The following is a 17,796-nucleotide window of genomic DNA, read 5'->3' as shown; positions in this document are numbered from 1 at the left end:
GGGCTGGCACCCGCGCCGATTCCGCTGCCGCTAACGGGCTCGTACCGGCGCCGATTCCGCCGCCGTTAACGGGCTGGCACCCGCGCCGATTCCGCTGCCGCTAACGGGCTCGTACCGGCGCCGATTCCGCCACCGTTAACGGGCTCGTACCAGCGCCGATTCCGCCACCGCTAACGGGCTCGTACCGGCGCCGATTCCGCCACCGTTAACGGGCTCGTACCGGCGCCGATTCCACCACCGTTAACGGGCTCGTACCGGCGCCGATTCCGCCACCGTTAACGGACTCGCACCGGCGCCGATTCCGCTGCCGTTAACGGGCTGGCACCGGCGCCGATTCCGCTGCCGTTAACGGGCTCGCATCGGCGCCGATTCCGCTGCCGTTAACGGGCTGGCACGGGCGCCGATTCCGCCACCGTTAATGGGCTCGCACCGGTGGCGATTCCGCCACCGTTAATGGGCTCGCACCGGCGCCGATTCCGCTGCCGTTAACGGGCTCGCATCGGCGCCGATTCCGCTGCCGTTAACGGGCTCGCACGGCGCCGATTCCGCTACCGTTAATGGGCTGGCACCGGCGCCGATTCCGCTACCGTTAACGGGCTCGCACCGGCGTCGATTCCGCTACCGTTAACAGGCTCGCACCGGCGCCGATTCCGCTGCCGTTAACGGGCTGGCACCGGCGCCGATTCCGCCGCCGTTAACGGGCTGGCACCGGCGCCGATTCCGCTGCCGTTAACGAGCTCGCACCGGCGTCGATTCCGCTACCGTTAACAGGCTGGCACCGGCACCGATTCCGCTGCCGTTAACGGGCTGGCACCGGCACCGATTCCACTGCCGTTAACGGGCTGGCACCGGCGCCGATTCCGCTACCGTTAACGGGCTGGCACCCGCGCTGATTCCGCCACCGTTAACGGGCTCGCACCGGCGTCGATTCCGCTACCGTTAACGGGCTGGCACCCGCGCTGATTCCGCCACCGTTAACGGGCTCGCACCGGCGTCGATTCCGCTACCGTTAACGGGCTGGCACCGGCGCCGATTCCGCTACCGTTAACGGGCTCGCACCGGCGCTGATTTCGCTGCCGTTAACGGGCTGTCACCGGCGCTGACTCCGCCACCGTTAACTGGCTCGCACCGGAGCCGATTCCGCCACCGTTAACGGGCTCGCACCGGCGCCGATTCCGCCACCGTTAACGGGCTCGCACCGGTGCCGATTCCGCTGCCGTTAACGGGCTGGCACCGGCACCGATTCCGCTGCCGTTAACGGGCTGGCACCGGCACCGATTCCGCCACCGTTAACGGGCTGGCACTGTCACCGATTCCGCTACCGTTAATGGGCTGGCACCGTCACCGATTCCGCTGCCGTTAACGGGCTCGCACCGACGCCGATTCCGCCGCCGTTAACGGGCTCGCACCGGCGCCGATTCCACTGCCGTTAACGGGCTCGCACCGACGCCGATTCCGCTACCTTTAATGGGCTCGCACCGGCGCCGATTCCGCTGCCGTTAACGGGCTCGCACCATCGCCGATTCCGCCGCCGTTAACGGGCTCGCACCGGCGCTGATTCCGCTGCCGTTAACGGGCTCGCACCGGCGCCGATTCCGCCACCGTTAACGGGCTGGCACCGGCGCCAATTCCGCTGCCATTAACGGGCTCGCACCGGCGTCGATTTCGCTACCGTTAACGGGCTGGCACCGGCGCCGATTCCGCCGCCGTTAACGGGCTCGCACCGGCGCCGATACCGCTACCGTTAACGGGCTTGCACCGGCGCCGATTCCGCTACCGTTAACGGGCTCGCACCGGCGCCGATTCCGCTACCGTTAACGGGCTCGCACCGGCACCGATTCCGCCACCGTTAACGGGCTGGCACCGGCACCGATTCCGCTGCCGTTAACGGGCTCGCACCGGCGTCGATTCCGCTACCGTTAACGGGCTCGCACCGGCGTCGATTCCGCTACCGTTAACAGGCTCGCACCGGCACCGATTCCGCTGCCGTTAACGGGCTGGCACCGGCGCCGATTCCGCCGCCGTTAACGGGCTGGCACCGGCGCCGATTCCGCTGCCGTTAACGAGCTCGCACCGGCGTCGATTCCGCTACCGTTAACAGGCTGGCACCGGCACCGATTCCGCTGCCGTTAACGGGCTGGCACCGGCACCGATTCCGCTGCCGTTAACGGGCTGGCACCGGCGCCGATTCCGCTACCGTTAACGGGCTGGCACCCGCGCTGATTCCGCCACCGTTAACGGGCTCGCACCGGCGTCGATTCCGCTACCGTTAACGGGCTGGCACCGGCGCCGATTCCGCTACCGTTAACGGGCTCGCACCGGCGCTGATTCCGCTGCCGTTAACGGGCTGTCACCGGCGCTGACTCCGCCACCGTTAACTGGCTCGCACCGGAGCCGATTCCGCCACCGTTAACGGGCTCGCACCGGCGCCGATTCCGCCACCGTTAACGGGCTCGCACCGGTGCCGATTCCGCTGCCGTTAACGGGCTGGCACCGGCACCGATTCCGCTGCCGTTAACGGGCTGGCACCGGCACCGATTCCGCCACCGTTAACGGGCTGGCACCGTCACCGATTCCGCTACCGTTAACGGGCTGGCACCGTCACCGATTCCGCTGCCGTTAACGGGCTCGCACCGACGCCGATTCCGCCGCCGTTAACGGGCTCGCACCGGCGCCGATTCCACTGCCGTTAACGGGCTCGCACCGACGCCGATTCCGCTACCTTTAATGGGCTCGCACCGGCGCCGATTCCGCTGCCGTTAACGGGCTCGCACCATCGCCGATTCCGCCGCCGTTAACGGGCTCGCACCGGCGCCGATTCCACTGCCGTTAACGGGCTGGCACCGGCGCCGATTCCGCTACCGTTAACGGGCTTGCACCGCCGCCGATTCCGCCACCGTTAACGGGCTCGCACCGGCGTCGATTCCGCTACCGTTAACGGGCTGGCACCGGCGCCGATTCCTCTACCGTTAACGGGCTTGCACCGCCGCCGATTCCGCTACCGTTAACGAGCCGGCACCGGCGCCGATTCCGCTGCCGTTAACGGGCTCGCACCGGCGCCGATTCCGCTACCGTTAACGTGCTCGCACCGGCGCCGATTCCGCTACCGTTAACGGGCCCGCACCGGCACCGATTCCGCTGCCGTTAACGGGCTGGCACCGGCGCCGATTCCGCTGCCGTTAACGGGCTCGCACCGGCGCCGATTCCGCTACCGTTAACGGGCTGTTGGTGGGCGGAGAATCCCCCCCCCCCCATGTTCAATAGTTCCACGTGTCTTTGGCGTGGAGCAATGTGAAATAGCGATCAGGGAAGGTAAAACAGCAAAGCTTTTAAATGACAGGAATCGTTTATGTTCCAATTGTTATATTGAATCAGCTCCCCTCCTTTCAAAGTGTTTTGTTGATAATCCATCAAGTTGCTTTACTTTCCCCAGTCACATACTTAACACAAAAAAACTAACTCAGTAGTCAGTGAAGATCAGGCATCATCCCACAAAACATCTCATCCCACAAAAGCCTCGTCCAGGTTCTTAATGTAGAAAACAAACAGTTTAACAACTTTTCAAAGAGGCATCGGAAAAATATCAGGAGGGCTGACTGGGGCTTGGATGTAGGTTTTAAGGAGGGTTTGTAAAGGACGAGAGTCAGCGACAGAGGCAGAGGGATTCACGGAGCGGGGTGGGGGTGGGGGGGGGGGTTGCATACCGCAGAGTGGATTTCAAACCTGTTGCCTTTGTTACCATCACCACCTTCATCCACACCGCACCCCCCCTACACACACACACGCACTCACACCATGAACACACACACTTGTGTAATTTCGACAATTACACTGCCCACAAACACAGGCCATGTACACAAACACAATGTATACAGCTCACAACCACAGGTCATGTATACAAACACAATGTATACATCTCACAAACACAGGTCATGTATGCAAACACAATGTATACATCTCACAAACACAGGTCATGTATACAAACACAATGTATACAGCCCACAAACACAGGCCATGTACACAAACACAATGTATACAGCCCACAAACACAGGCCATATACGCAAACACAATGAAAGTAAAACATGAAAACAAGATACAGAACAGCACTTGGGGGGGAAAACAACAATATTAAATTCAGAATGGAGGACAGAATCTGAAGTTGTTCAACTCAATGTCCAGCTCAGAAGGCTGTGAACTGCCGAGCTGGAAGATGAGGGGCAGGATTCTGTGGGAATCGGCGGTGGGGCGGGGGGTCCCGGCGGGAAGGAGCGGCGTGAACCGCTCCGGCGTCGGGCCGCCCCGAAGGTGGGGAGTCCTCGGCACCTTCAGGGGCTAGGCCGGCCCCGGAGTGGTTTGTGTCGCGCCCGCCGGCGGGGAAGGGGCTTGGCGCCATGCCAACCGGCGGCGAAGGGCCTCTGCCAGCCGGCGCGAGTTGGCGCATGCGCGGGGGTGTTCATCTCCGCGCCGGCCATGGAGGAGGAATAGCAGCCGACGCGGAGTAATAGAGGCCCCCACGGCGCAGGCCCGCCCGCGGATCGGTGGGCCCCGATCGCGGGCCAGGCCACTGTGGGGGCACCTCCCGGGGCAGAGATCCGCCCGCGACCCCCCCGAGGACCCCGGAGGCCGCCTGCGCCGCCCGGTCCCGCCGGTAAGGACCTACTCTAATTTACACCGGCGGGGCCGGCAAGAAACGGCGCCGGACAATTCGGCAGCCGGCGGGGGCGGATTCACGCCGCCCCCCCCCCCGGCGATTCTCCGACCCGGCCTGGGGGGGGTGGGGGGGGGGGGTCGGAGAATCGCGCCCGAGGTGTCGTTCCCCCAGTTTGCGCTGGGCTTCACTGGGTCACCGAAGCAGGCCGAGGACAGACGTGCGGGCACGAGAGCAGGACGGTGAGGTGAAACGGCAGCAACAGTCCCACAGTGTGGTCCCCCAGTCTGCCGTGAGTCTTCCCAACAGAGAGGAGACCGGATTGGGAACAGCGAATACCAGAAACCAAACGGGAGGAGGTTGCTGCTTCACCTGAAAGGAGAGTTTGTCTCCACGATATCGCTGGCATTTAATCACCCCCCCCCCTCTAACCTATCCCTGACCTTGCTTTTGGCTCCACTGGTCCCTCCCTCACCATCACATTCCCACTGAAGAGGCCACACACACTCCGAACATTCACCGTCTCGTCACAGTTACTGCCAGGCCCATTGAGATATCCCACGTTTCCTGTTTCTCGGGACTTTTCATAGGAGCTTGATGACGGTGTTGTTGGAGAAGTGGAAGCGTTTGGGAGTAACGGGAGTGACAGTACAGAGAGTAGAGAATGGTTTTAAGGATTGGGCGGTGTTCCCCAGGGATGAGTGTGAGGACCATAGCTCTTTTTGACATGTATGAACGAGCTGGACTGGGAGAATGGCCAGCACGGTAGCATTGTGGACAGCACAATTGCTTCACAGCTCCAGGGTCCCAGGTTCGATTCCCCGCTGGGTCGCTGTCTGTGCGGAGTCTGCACGTTCTCCCCGTGTGTGCGTGGGTTTCTTCCGGGTGCTCCGGTTTCCTCCCACAGTCCAAAGATGTGCAGGTTAGGTGGATTGGCCATGATAAATTGCCCTTAGTGTCCAAAATTGTCCTTAGTGTAGTGTGGGGTTGCTGGGTTGTGGGGATAGGGTGGCGGTGTGGACCTTGGGTAGGGTGCTCTTTACAAGAGCCGGTGCAGACTCGATGGGCCAAATGGCCTCCTTCTGCACTGTAAATTCTATGATAATCTATGAATGACAGGGTAAAGAAAGAGGAGAGCAGTAAGAGTTTTCAGCGGCACAGAGAGAGAGAGAGAGACCGGTATCCAGCAGGTGAAATTCAAAACTTGTGGGAAGTCAAATATTCTTTTAATCCCGTCATGGGGCACGGGTGCCGCTGGTCAGATCAGCATTTATTGCCCATCCCGAGTTGCCCTTCAGAAGGTGGGGGTGAGCTGCCTTCTTGAACCGCTGCAGTGCCTGAGGTGTCGGTACACCCACTGTGCTGTTCGGGAGGGAGTCCCAGGATGTTTACAGCGACAGTGAAGGAACGGCGATATATTTCCAAGTCAGGGTGGTGAGTGACTGGGAGGGGAACCTCCAGGTGGTGGGGTTCCCAGGTATCTGCTGCTCTTGTCCTTCTAGATGGCAGTGATCGTGGGGTGGAAGGTGCTGTCGAAGGAACTTTGGTGAGGTACTGCAGTGCATCCTGTAGATGGTACACACGGCTGTCACTGTGTGTCGGTGGTGGAGGGTTTGAATGTTTGTGGAAGGGGAGCAATCAAGCGGGCTGCTTTGTCCTGGACGGTGTCGAGCTTCTTGAGTGTTGTTGGAGCTGCGCTCACCCAGGCACGTGGAGAGTATTCCATCGCACTCCTGACTTGTGCCTTGTAGATGGTGGACAGGCTTTGGGGGGTCAGGAGGTGAGTTACTCGCTGTAGGATTCCCAGCCTTTGATCTACCCTGGTAGCCACAGTATTAATGTGGCTGGGTCCAGTTCAGTTTCTGATCAATGGTAACCCCCAGGATGTTGATTGTGGGGATTCAGCGATGGGAATGCTATTGAATGTCACGGGGCGGTGGTTAGATCCTCTCGTGTAGGAGATGGTCGTTGCCGGGCACTTGTGTGGCGTGAATATCGGATTGGGCCGAAATATCCGTAGGTGTTGGGAACCCAATATTCAGATAATTTCAGGTCCTGACTTCACACTTGTGGATAGACACTTGATAGTCTCATTTTAGTGGCAATTAACCAGCTGCCTCTGTGTCCAGCATGGGATTAGAGAGAGCGATGGCTTTCTGAGCTGGAAATACACGATACTGTAGCGGAGAACGATGGATTCTGGTAATGCCACCCGAGTGCCGGGCTGATGGACCGAATTGGCAATGCGGCAGATGTGATTCGCGTCCATTTAACCTGAAAGTAAGGTCCACCCGGTCATCAGAGACGTCAGTCTAGCCAATCAGTGCTCAGTGAGAAATCTGTGACCGGGCAAGCCTTACCATTGGCTGTCACTGAGCCTATCAACGGGACTCGTGTGTTCGAGACTGTGAGGTTCCGTTGTCAGCTGGAACAGCCTGCGTTCCCAGAGCAGTAACAATAAAATCAGGAAATGCTGGATAAACCCAGCGGGTGTGGAGAGGGAAACAGTGAGCCTCTGTCTGCCAGTCAGTCTGCCTCTTCACCAGCACTGCTCCACAAACTCTTCAGCGTTTACACACTGCCCAAAAATACTTGCCTTTATCGTCTCTTCAGAAACATTAATTAGTTACCCAGTGCTGCCATGGCAACACGTTATATTCTAATCCCCCCCCTCCCCCCCCCCACACCGCGCCCCCCCCCCCCCCCCCCCCCCCCGCCCCGCCACCACTCACACACATAGAACATAGAAAAATACAGCACAGAACAGGCCCTTCGGCCCACAATGTTGTGCCGAACTTTTGTCCTAGATTAAGAACAAATAAATCGACACTATATCATTTTACCGTAATCCATGTACCTATCCAGTAGCTGCTTGAAGGTCCCGAATGTTTCCGACTCAACTACTTCCACAGGCTGTGCATTCCATGCCCCCACTACTCTCTGGGTAAAGAACCTACCTCTGACATCACCCCTATATCTTCCACCATTCACCTTAAATTTATGTCCCCTTGTAATGGTTTGTTCCACCCGGGGAAAAATTCTCTGACTGTCTACTCTACCTATTCCCCTGATCATCTTATAAACCTCTATCAAGTCGCCCCTCACCCTTCTCCGTTCTAATGAGAAAAGGCCTAGCACCCTCAACCTTTCCTCGTAAGACCTACTCTCCATTTCAGGCAACATCCTGGTAAATCTCCTTTGCACCTTTTCCAAAGCTTCCACATCCTTCCTAAAATGAGGCGACCAGAACTGTACACAGTACTCCAAATGTGGCCTTACCAAAGTTTTGTACAGCTGCATCATCACCTCACGGTTCTTAAATTCAATCCCTCTGTTAATGAACGCGAGCACACCATAGGCCTTCTTCACAGCTCTATCCACTTGAGTGGCAACTTTCAAAGATGTATGAACATAGACCCCAAGATCTCTCTGCTCCTCCATATTGCCAAGAACTCTACCGTTAACCCTGTATTCCACATTCATATTTGTCCTTCCAAAATGGACAACCTCACACTTTTCAGGGTTAAACTCCATCTGCCACTTCTCAGCCCAGCTCTGCATCCTATCTATGTCTCTTTGCAGCCGACAACAGCCCTCCTCACTATCCACAACTCCACCAATCTTCGTATCGTCTGCAAATTTACTGACCCACCCTTCAACTCCCTCATCCAAGTCATTAATGAAAATCACAAACAGCAGAGGACCCAGAACTGATCCCTGCGGTACGCCACTGGTAACTGGGATCCAGGCTGAATATTTGCCATCCACCACCACTCTCTGACTTCTATCGGTTAGCCAGTTCGTTATCCAATTGGCCAAATTTCCCACTATTCCATGCCTCCTTACTTTCTGCATAAGCCTACCATGGGGAACCTTATCAAATGCCTTACTAAAATCCATGTACACTACATCCACTGCTTTACCTTCATCCACGTGCTTGGTCACCTCCTCAAAGAATTCACTAAGACTTGTAAGGCAAGACCTATCCCTCACAAATCCATGCTGACTACCCCTAATCAAGCAGTGTCTTTCCAGATGCTCAGAAATCCTATCCTTCAGTACCCTTTCCATTACTTTACTTACCACCAAAGTAAGACTAACTGGCCTGTATTCCCAGGGTCATCCCTATTCCCTTTTTTGAACAGGGGCACGACATTCGCCACTCTCCAATCCCCTGGTACCACCCCTGTTGACAGTGAGGACGAAAAGATCATTGCCAACGGCTCTGCAATTTCATCTCTTGCTTCCCATAGAATCCTTGGATATATCCCGTCAGGCCCGGGAGACTTGTCTATCCTCAAGTTTTCCAAAATGCCCAACACATCTTCCTTCCTAACAAGTGTTTCCTCGAGCTTACCAATCTGTTTCACACTGTCCTCTCCAACAATATCGCCCCTCTCATTTGTAAATACAGAAGAAAAGTACTCGTTCAAGACCTCTCCTATCTCTTCAGACTCAATACGCAATCTCCCGCTACTGTCCTTGATTGGACCTACCCTCGCTCTAGTCATTCTCATATTTCTCACATATGTGTAAAAGGCCTTGGGGTTTTCCTTGATCCTACCCGCCAAAGATTGTTCATGCCCTCTCTTTGCTCACCTAATCCCTTTCTTCAGTTCCCTCCTGGCTATCTTGTATCCCTCCAATGCCCTGTCTGAACCTTGTTTCCTCAGCCTTACATCAGTCACCTTTTTCCTCTTAACAAAGCATTCAACCTCTCCTGTCAACCCTGGTTCCCTGAGACTTCCGGTGGGGGCTATGAAGGAGTAAGTCGCACATTTGGTGGCCCCCGCTCTGGTCGGACTTTTGGACCTTTTCCCCCCCAATTTTCTAACGGGCTTGAATTGTAAAACGGATGTTAGTGGCAATTGTCTACTGAATTCCCACTTCGGTGCATGGAAAAAAGGACGAGAAGAGTTCGTAAGGGCAGAGGGTTTGGAAGATTGCTGAAAAGAGTGATATATTGTCAAAGTTTTTCATGTGGCACTCATCAGGTTAAACACACCAATGCTAAATTTCAAACAATCACAACAATTTTTCCAAGAGGCCAAAAGGGTGACTCTGATTGGCAGAGGGCTTGCCATGAGAACGCAGCGGGGAACTGTAAGATAATCAATCCAGCTCGTAACGCATCTGATTTGTACGTACGTGGAATGACGGACGTTCACACACAGGGACCCGCTCTCAGATAACGAAAAGCAGGTGTTGGAGCTGTGCAGCTTTCCTGCATTAGGTGGGAGCTTGGGCAGGATGTCGCTGCGCAGGGATTTTTCCATGGCCACGCCAATAAGAATTGACTATCCCAACCAATCAGCACACTTTCCCCCCTGCAGTATAAAATGTAACTTGTTGCTCCCAGTTCCCCAGCCGCCTGTTTCTCAGAGGTGCCCCGTTTGCTGGCGGTGGGATTTCCCATTGAAGACCCCCCCCCCCCCAACGCCGCCAGCAAACCCATGGGAGGGGGCACGCTGACGGCAAGATACAAGAATCCCGACGGCCGTTGTGTCTCTTCACAGCCGGATTCAAACTCTGTGCAGCCTAGTTACGAATGAGGAGAAATAAATGCCGGCTGAGTTCCAATTTGAGAGATCCCCTGGGAATTATGGACAAGTTGTGAAAGCGGTTGCAAAGCAAATGGAAACCTCGGCATTATTTACAGGAGCAGAGAGTGTGACAGTAAGGTTGGTACGCTAAACATTTAACCATCGCAGGTTAAACTCCAACAGGAGAAATGTGCCCAAGACTGAGGACCACACCAAGTAAAATGCCCAAGTAAAAGATCGGATTTACTAGGCGTGATGAACGGTTACTGTAACACTGTACCCTTGTCATCATGTAAGGTGATGTCCCCTTTAAGACCGGGCTTGGAACCCTGGGGGACTCCGCCTCCGGCTCCGCCCATCTGGGAGCCGTATATAAGGGGCCGCCTTGTGAGTGGCGCCACTGTTAGCACACGTCTCGGCACCAGTCTAGTTCTTAGTTTATTAAAGTCTTCTTTACCGTTTGCACTCTAAGCGTCGTTATTGAGGGTATCACACTAGGATGGCTGTCGGGTAGAGGAGCTGCAGTTAAGTGGCGAGATAGTTGTTCTCCTGGAAGCAGAAAGGGGGAAGGATACGTTTAATAGACGCAATAACAATCATGAAGATTTGAAGAGGATAAAAAAGGAGAGAGCAATATCAGTAGCAGAAGGAGGACGGTGACCAGAGGGCACTGATTTAAAGTTATTGGACACGATCCAGGAACCGAGCGAGGGTTTGTTTACACAGAGAGTTGTTATGACCTAAAAAAGCTCTGCTAGGAAGGAAAATGATAGTTTATTCGACTAAAACATTCATAAGGAACTGCATCAACACATAATCGAAAAGATATTCAGGAACATGAGGAAACAGCAGAGGGGCAGGATCCGGTGGGAATGACACAATGAAGGATTCACCACCACAACGCAGCATCAATGATTCAATAAAAACACGGAAGTTACAGTTACACATAGAGCAACACGCAGACACACATGTCCTGTATATACACACAGAGCAACACGCAGACACACATGTCCTGTATATACACACAGTGCAACACTCAGACACACATGTCCTGTATATACACACAGTGCAACACGCAGACACACATGTCCTGTATATACACACAGTGCAACACGCAGACACACATGTCCTGTATATACACACAGTGCAACACGCAGACACACATGCCCTGTATATACACACAGTGCAACACTCAGACACACATGTCCTGTATATACACACAGTGCAACACTCAGACACACATGTCCTGTATATACGCACAGTGCAACAAGCAGACACACATGCCCTGTATATACACACAGTGCAACACTCAGACACACATGTCCTGTATAGGCACACAGTGCAACACTCAGACACACATGTCCTGTATATACACACAGAGCAACACGCAGGCACACATGTCCTGTATATACACACAGTGCAACACTCAGACACACATGTCCTGTATATACACACAGTGCAACACTCAGACACACATGTCCTGTATATACAAACAATGCAACACGCAGACACACATGTCCTGTATAGACACACAGTGCAACACTCAGACACACATGTCCTGTATATACACACAGTGCAACACTCAGACACACATGTCCTGTATATACACACAGTGCAACACTCAGACACACATGTCCTGTATATACACACAGTGCAACACTCAGACACACATGTCCTGTAGATACACACAGTGCAACACACAGACACACATGTCCTGTATACACACACAGTGCAACACTCAGACACACATGTCCTGTATATACACACAGAGCAACACGCAGACACACATGTCCTGTATATACACACAGAGCAACACGCAGACACACATGTCCTGTATACACACACAGTGCAACACGCAGGCACACATGTCCTGTATATACACACAGTGCAACACGCAGACACACATGTCCTGTATATACACACAGTGCAACACGCAGACACACATGTCCTGTATATACACACAGTGCAACACTCAGACACACATGTCCTGTATATACACACAGTGCAACATGCAGACACACATGTCCTGTATATACACACAGTGCAACACTCAGACACACATGTCCTGTATATACACACAGTGCAACACGCAGACACACATGTCCTGTATATACACACAGTGCAACACTCAGACACACATGTCCTGTATATACACACAGTGCAACACGCAGACACACATGTCCTGTATAGACACACAATGCAACACTCAGACACACATGTCCTGTATATACACACAGTGCAACACTCAGACACACATGTCCTGTATATACACACAGTGCAACACACAGACACACATGCCCTGTATATACACACAGTGCAACTATCAGACACACATGTCCTGTATATACACACAGTGCAACACGCAGACATACATGTCCTGTATATGCACACAGTGCAACACTCAGACACACATGTCCTGTATATACACACAGTGCAACACTCAGATACACATGTCCTGTATATACACACAGTGCAACACTCAGACACACATGCCCTATATATACACACAGAGCAACACTCAGACACACGTGTCCTGTGTATACACACAGTGCAACACGCAGACACACATGCCCTGTATATACACACAGTGCAAAACGCAGACACACATGTCCTTTATATACACACAGTGCAACACGCAGACACACATGTCCTGTATATACACACAGTGCAACACGCAGACACACATGTCCTGTATATACACAGAGTGCAACACACAGACACACATGTCCTGTATATACACACAGTGCAACACGCAGAAACACATGTCCTGTCTATACACACAGTGCAACACGCAGACACACATGTCCTGTATATACACACAGTGCCACACACAGACACACATGTCCTGTAGAAACACACAGTACAACACGCAGACACACATGTCCTGTAGATACACACAGAGCAACACGCAGACACACATGTCCTGTCTATACACACAGTGCAACACGCAGACACACATGTCCTGTATATACACACAGTGCAACACGCAGACACACATGTCCTGTATATACACACAGTGCAACACGCAGACACACATGTCCTGTATATACACACAGTGCAACACTCAGACACACATGTCCTGTAGATACACACAGTGCAACACGCAGACACACATGTCCTGTATATACACACAGTGCAACACTCAGACACACATGTCCTGTAGATACACACAGAGCAACACGCACACACACATGTCCTGTCTATACACACAGTGCAACACGCAGACACACATGTTCTGTATATACACACAGTGCAACACGCAGACACACATGTCCTGTATATGCACACAGTGCAATACTCAGACACACATGTCCTGTATACACACAAAGTGCAACACACAGACACACATGTCCTGTATATACACACAGTACAACACGCAGACACTCATGTCCTGTCTATACACACAGTGCAACATGCAGACACACATGTCCTGTATATACACACAGTGCAACACGCAGACACACATGTCCTGTAGAAACACACAGTACAACACGCAGACACACATGTCCTGTAGATACACACAGAGCAACACGCAGACACACATGTCCTGTCTATACACACAGTGCAACACGCAGAAACACATGTCCTGTATATACACACAGTGCAACACGCAGACACACATGCCCTGTATATACACACAGTGCAACACCCAGACACACATGTCCTGTATATACACACAGTGCTACACTCAGACATACATGTCCTGTAGATACACACAGTGCAACACGCAGACACACATGTCCTGTATATACACACAGTGCAACACTCAGACACACATGTCCTGTAGATACACACAGAGCAACACGCAGACACACATGTCCTGTCTATACACACAGTGCAACACGCAGACACACATGTCCTGTATATACACACAGTGCAACACGCAGACACACATGTCCTGTATATACACACAGTGCAATACGCAGGCACACATGTCCTGTATACACACACAGTGCAACACTCAGACACACATGTCCTGTATAGACACACAGTGCAACACACAGACACACATGTCCTGTATAGCAGACTCACATGTCCTGTATAGGCACACAGTGCAACACTCAGACACACATGTCCTGTATAGACACACAGTGCAACACTCAGACACACATGTCCTGTATATACACACAGTGCAACACTCAGACACACATGTCCTGTATATACACACAGTGCAACTCACAGACACACATGTCCTGTATCGACACACAGTGCAACACTCAGACACACATGTCCTGTATATACACACAGTGCAACACTCAGACACACATGTCCGGTATATACACACAGTGCAACACTCAGACACACATGTCCTGTATATACACACAGTGCAACACTCAGACACACATGTCCTGTATATACACACAGTGCAACACGGAGACACACATGTCCTGTATATACACACAGTGCAACACGCAGACACACATGTCCTGTATACACACACAGTGCAACACTCAGACACACATGTCCTGTATAGACACACAGTGCAACACACAGAGACACATGTCCTGTATAGACACACAGTGCAACACTCAGACACACATGTCCTGTATAGGCACACAGTGCAACACTCAGACACACATGTCCTGTATATACACACAGTGCAACACTCAGACACACATGTCCTGTGTATACACACAGTGCAACACGCAGAGACACATGTCCTGTATATACACACAGTGCAACACTCAGACACACATGTCCTGTAGATACACACAGTGCAACACGCAGACACACATGTCCTGTATATACACACAGTGCAACACTCAGACACACATGTCCTGTAGATACACACAGAGCAGCACGCAGACACACATGTCCTGTCTATACACACAGTGCAACACGCAGCCACACATGTCCTGTATATACACACAGTGCAACACGCAGACACACATGTCCTGTATATACACACAGTGCAACACGCAGGCACACATGTCCTGTATACACGCACAGTGCAACACTCAGACACACATGTCCTGTATAGACACACAGTGCAACACACAGACACACATGTCCTGTATAGACACACAGTGCAACACTCAGACACACATGTCCTGTATATACACACAGTGCAACACTCAGACACACATGTCCTGTATATACACACAGTGCAACACGCAGACACACATGTCCTGTATATGCACACAGTGCAACACTTAGACACACATGTCCTGTATATACACACAGTGCAACACTCAGATACACATGTCCTGTATAGACACACAGTGAAACACTCAGACACACATGTCCTGTATATACACACAGTGCAACACGCAGACACACATGTCCTGTATATACACACAGTGCAACACGCAGGCACACGTGTCCTGTGTATACACACAGTGCAACACTCAGACACACATGTCCTGTATCTCCACACAGTGCAACACTCAGACACACATGTCCTGTATATACACACAGTGCAACACGCAGACACACATGTCCTGTATATACACACAGTGCAACACTCAGACACACATGTCCTGTAGATACACACAGTGCAACACGCAGACACACATGTCCTGTATATACACACAGTGCAACACTCAGACACACATGTCCTGTAGATACACACAGAACAACACGCAGACACACATGTCCTGTCTATACACACAGTGCAACACGCAGACACACATGTCCTGTATATACACACAGTGCAACACGCAGACACACATGTCCTGTATATGCACACAGTGCAATACTCAGACACACATGTCCTGTATATACACACAGTGCAACACACAGACGCACATGTCCTGTATATACACACAGTACAACACGCAGACACACTTGTCCTGTCTATACACACAGTGCAACACGCAGACACACATGTCCTGTATATACACACAGTGCAACACGCAGACACACATGTCCTGTAGAAACACACAGTACAACACGCAGACACACATGTCCAGTAGATACACACAGAGCAACACGCAGACACACATGTCCTGTCTATACACACAGTGCAACACGCAGACACACATGTCCTGTATATACACACAGTGCAACACGCAGACACACATGTCCTGTATATACACACAGTGCAACACGCAGGCACACATGTCCTGTATACACACACAGTGCAACACTCAGACACACATGTCCTGTATTGACACACAGTGCAACACACAGACACACATGTCCTGTATAGCAGACTCACATGTCCTGTATAGGCACACAGTGCAACACTCAGACACACATGTCCTGTATAGACACACAGTGCAACACTCAGACACACATGTCCTGTATATACACACAGTGCAACACGCAGGCACACATGTCCTGCATATACACACAGTGCAACACTCAGACACACATGTCCTGTATATTCACACAGTGCAACAAGCAGACACACATGTCCTGTATATACACACAGTGCAACACACAGACACACATGTCCTGTATATACACACAGTGCAACACGCAGACACACATGTCCTGTATCGACACACAGTGCAACACTCAGACACACATGTCCTGTATATACACACAGTGCAACACTCAGACACACATGTCCTGAATATACAGACAGTGCAACACTCAGACACACATGTCCTGTATATACACACAGTGCAACACTCAGACACACATGTCCTGTATATACACACAGTGCAACACTCAGATACACATGTCCTGTATATACACACAGTGCAACACGCAGACATACGTGTCCTGTGTATACACACAGTGCAACACTCAGACACACATGTCCTGTATGTCCACACAGTGCAACACTCAGACACACATGTCCTGTATATACACACAGTGCAACATTCAGACACACATGTCCTGCATATACAAACAGTACAACACTCAGACACATATGTCCTGTATACAAACACAGTATGACACATAGAGGCACATGTCTAGCATACACACAGTGCAACACTCAGGCACACATGTCCTGTATATACACACAGTGCAACACTCAGACACACATGTCCTGTAGATACACACAGAGCAACACGCAGACACACATGTCCTGTCTATACACACAGTGCAACACGCAGCCACACATGTCCTGTATATACACACAGTGCAACACGCAGACACACATGTCCTGTATAGACACACAGTGCAACACACAGACACACATGTCCTGTATAGACACACAGTGCAACACTCAGACACACATGTCCTGTATAGGCACACAGTGCAACACTCAGACACACATGTCCTGTATATACACACAGTGCAACACTCAGACACACATGTCCTGTGTATACACAGAGTGCAACACGCAGAGACACATGTCCTGTATATACACACAGTGCAACACTCAGACACACATGTCCTGTAGATACACACAGTGCAACACGCAGACACACATGTCCTGTATATACACACAGTGCAACACTCAGACACACATGTCCTGTAGATACACACAGAGCAACACGCAGACACACATGTCCTGTATATACACACAGTGCAACACGCAGACACACATGTCCTGTATATGCACACAGTGCAATACTCAGACACACATGTCCTGTATATACACACAGTGCAACACACAGACGCACATGTCCTGTATATACACACAGTACAACACGCAGACACACTTGTCCTGTCTATACACACAGTGCAACACGCAGACACACATG

General features: G+C 52.1%; 1 long non-coding RNA gene across 1 annotated transcript in view; it reads right to left on the bottom strand.

The window, feature by feature from the left end:
- The window catches only part of LOC140411776 (uncharacterized), a 453,954-nt gene that overhangs the window by 413,752 nt on the left and 22,406 nt on the right, over positions 1-17,796 (bottom strand). Inside the window, exon 2 of the long non-coding RNA XR_011941001.1 lies at positions 10,650-10,741. This is a non-coding gene — a long non-coding RNA (uncharacterized lncRNA). The remainder of the gene's footprint in view (positions 1-10,649; positions 10,742-17,796) is intronic.

This window comes from Scyliorhinus torazame, chromosome 4 (assembly GCF_047496885.1).
Source record: "Scyliorhinus torazame isolate Kashiwa2021f chromosome 4, sScyTor2.1, whole genome shotgun sequence".
In the NCBI taxonomy this organism is placed as follows: Eukaryota; Metazoa; Chordata; class Chondrichthyes; order Carcharhiniformes; family Scyliorhinidae; genus Scyliorhinus; species Scyliorhinus torazame.
The sequence above is the reverse complement of the archived record's forward strand: the minus strand, read 5'-3'. Positions and strand labels throughout refer to the sequence as shown.